The sequence below is a fragment of the Lucilia sericata genome, unplaced genomic scaffold (assembly GCF_015586225.1).
Source record: "Lucilia sericata isolate MDLA Ls3-8-SP2 unplaced genomic scaffold, ASM1558622v1 Contig001084F_arrow, whole genome shotgun sequence".
In the NCBI taxonomy this organism is placed as follows: Eukaryota; Metazoa; Arthropoda; class Insecta; order Diptera; family Calliphoridae; genus Lucilia; species Lucilia sericata.
In genome coordinates this window covers 27,501-31,108 of record NW_023995059.1, presented here as the reverse complement: position 1 = coordinate 31,108, position 3,608 = coordinate 27,501, and the positions used below count along the sequence as shown (strand labels likewise).

The 3,608-nt window shown below is 29.9% G+C and overlaps 1 pseudogene; it reads left to right on the top strand.

Annotated features, from left to right (window-relative positions):
• Positions 1-3,608, top strand: part of LOC119609912 — a 29,995-nt pseudogene continuing 26,387 nt past the window's right edge.

Below are 3,608 nucleotides of genomic sequence, written 5' to 3'. Positions count from 1 at the left end.
TGTGCGTGAGAAATCAAACAAGTCGGAAGCAACTTGCCATTGGTGCTTACATACGCTGCTGTTTCGGTTTTTGTTATTGTATCTGAAAGATTTTTTCTTAAATCTAATGTTGTTTTTAATTACAACAAAAAAAAAAAATAAAAAAATGTAAATAAAATAATTAAATTTTGTGTAAAAAAAAAAATTATTTATTAATAAACCTTTTTTTTATCAGTCAGAGAAAGGTTTAAAGATCATAATAACTAACAACAATAAGAAAGAAAATAAAAACAACAAAAAATATTCAAGAATATAAAATAACAATAACAACAACAAAATTAAACAAAACAATTTTTTTATTTTTAATGCGGATTAATTTTTATTCATTTATAAGTCGTGCTCTTGTTGTTATTATTGTTGTTGGTGTTTTTTCAATGGGTTCATATGAGTATGTGTGGATGTGTGTGTAAGTGTGTATGATAATTTTTATAGTTTTGTGCGATTACTATTTTAAAGACGGAGAAATAAAACTAACAACAACAAAATAAAAACAGATCTATACAAATTTACATACCCCCACTTACATTCACATGTAGTATGTAGGTATGTATCTATTTGTATGTATGTACTATGTACCTCAACAAAATTACATACATATTTACAACCACACTATACAAAATAGTGCTAAGCTCAACCGATCGCTGCGCAGCACACAGCATAATATCAACAAATTTTTTTACTCTTTGTTATAATTTCGTTTTTTAGTTTGTTTTGATTTTTTTTGTTGTCATTTAAATTCTTGTTATTTTTGATAAAAAAGAGTGTTTTTCAAGTGTTACCAAGAGTGTTTATTAAATGACACCAATTTAATTGATAATATTATAAAAAAATAATAATAATTATGATAAAATTGTTTAATTTCTTATTAAGTTTTTAATTATATATAATTTTTATTAAATAGAGTGCCATACATACATATAAAATGAAAAAAACCCAAATAGAAAAAATTATTAAAAGCGCGTAAAATTTCCAAACAACAAACTGTCAATTTGTCAACATTTCAATTAAACATAATATTGTTATGTAAGTACGAAAAATATATTTTTATAATAATATTTTTTTAAAAAATTTTATTTTGGTAATATGTAGTTAATAATTTATGTTAAAAATATGTATAGAAAAAAAAAATACTTCAAAGAATTAAAAATGGTATACAATTTATAGCTATATGTATAGTACAGTAAATAGTTTTAGGTACTTTAAAAGAAAAACATTTAATAAAATTTTAAGGTGTTTAATTGTAATTTTTATACCAGGGGTGCTTAATTTAATTAGATTTAAAAACTTATATTAACTAATAGACCGATTTTAACCATTTTCAAAACAAACGTGTATTCCAAATTTCATCAAATTATCTTGAAAATTGCGACCTGTACTTTGATAACAACATTTACATGGACACACGGACGGACGGACATCGTTAAATCGACTCAGAAAGTGATTCTGAGTCGATCGGTATACTTTAAGGTGGGTATAGTACTAATATTTTAAAGCGTTACAAACATCAGCACAAACGCATAATACCCTTCCCACTTTAGTGGTGTAGGATATAAAACGTACCCAGCATTGATCAAGTAATGACTTGATCAATGACTAATACATACCGCCTGCATTACCTACAAGGATACTAGTAATAAGTACACTACTTATTCATTAGCATTTTAACACATTATTTTAAATAACTACTAACAGCAAAACTCAAAATAAAGTATTTTCATAACTAACTATATATAAGTCATTAAAAGAGTACCTAAAAGTAATGCAGGCGTTATGTAATAGTCATTGAAAAGTAGCTTATTTAGAAAGTATAAGTAATTAGCAAGTTTTTACTGGATTACTATTAAAAATAGTGTTTTATCTGAAAGTTAAGAATGAATACCAGCAATTTTTATTACACTGTACTTATAATTATTTCAAGATGTGACAACTTTTTTCTACGCACACCTCTATGGTGGCTGTAAAAATTAGATATTAATGAATATAAACGAATAAAACTATGTATTCATATGCCGTCGGCTATGTATTCCCTTATTTAAAAATATGAATGAGCTAACAGATGTAGATATTTTCTTAGATCTCACTTTTTATTTAATACCCTACACTAAAGTATGAGTTAATTTCCAATTAGTCGGATGCAACTAAATCATATGTGATATTTACAAGTCTTGTCTTGCAATGACAAATTAAAGATATCGGCTTAAAAAATGTAAAGTCAACAATAAACAAACATAAATAGAAACGTCAACGAACACGTTTTCTTTTGTTTACCAAAAGAAAATATTTAAGATTAAAATATTTTTACTATAGTTGTATATTTTTATCTGTGTTTATGATTTATTATCTATCTATTGAAGTATATACTATATATAGATAGAAACTTATATAAGTACATACATATGTATATGATTACCATGTGTATATTAGGGTATATTTTTTGGAATTTTTTAAAAAAATACAACATTACATACATACAGTTTTTGTTTAAAAATGATCTCGGCGTAACGATTTTGGTTATCTCCCTAATATTATCAAATACATATTTATTTTGTTTTAAAATTTGAATGTATGTGTGTTAATGCCCAGTAGTTCGATAAAGAGACAATGCATCCGAAAAAGACAGAGATTTCCACTAACGTCTAACCAACTAGCTGGCCCTAATTCTTCTTTCGTCATGGATGTACTCTTTGTAAACGAGGATGAAGATAATCTTCACTTTAAAGTCCTCTTTGTAAGCAAGAGAGTGGATACTTAAAAAACCAACTTAAGCTTTTTGTCTGTCTCTTCGTAATCTATGGGGTGACGATTGACTTCCTCACATGGTAAAATAGCTAGTCGGTCGCTTGGGGTAACCCTAAGTGGTAAGTTAAATAGGTAGTTCGAGACTGTCCGACCGAACTGCTGGGTGTTACAGTGGGTGAAGTTTTAAATATTTATTTTAGAATCAGAGAAATAAACAGAAGACAAAGCAAATGTAATACGATGGAAAAAGAACAAAAATAATAAAAAATTTTTTGATAACTGGGTTGCCTTGAGTTGAAATATGTATATTATAGTATTTTTGTAGTTAAGTTTTGCAAGTAGATATAAACAACAAAGACTTACCAATATATTTATACCCTACACTGCTCTAGTGGGTGTGCTGAAGGGTATAGAAAAATTTAAAAAAAATATGGTCTCACATATAACTTACAGTGTTCCAAATCTGGTCAGATAGATAGATAGATAGATAGATAGATAGATAGATAGATAGATAGATAGATAGATAGATAGATAGATAGATAGATAGATAGATAGATAGATGAGATAGATAGATAGCTAGCTAGATAGATAGATAGCTCTCTCGCTCGCTCGCTCGCTCGCTCGCTCGCTCGCTCGCTCGCCTCGCTCGCTCGCTCGCTCGCTCGCTCGCTAGCTCGCTCGCTCGCTTCAGCTCGCTCGCTCGCTCGCTCGCTCGCTCGCTCGCTCCTCGCTCGCTCGCTCGCTCGCTCGCTTCGCTCGCTCGCTCGCTCGCTCGCTCGCTCGCTCGCTCGCTCGCTCGCTCGCTCGCTCGCTCGCTCGCTCGCTCGCTC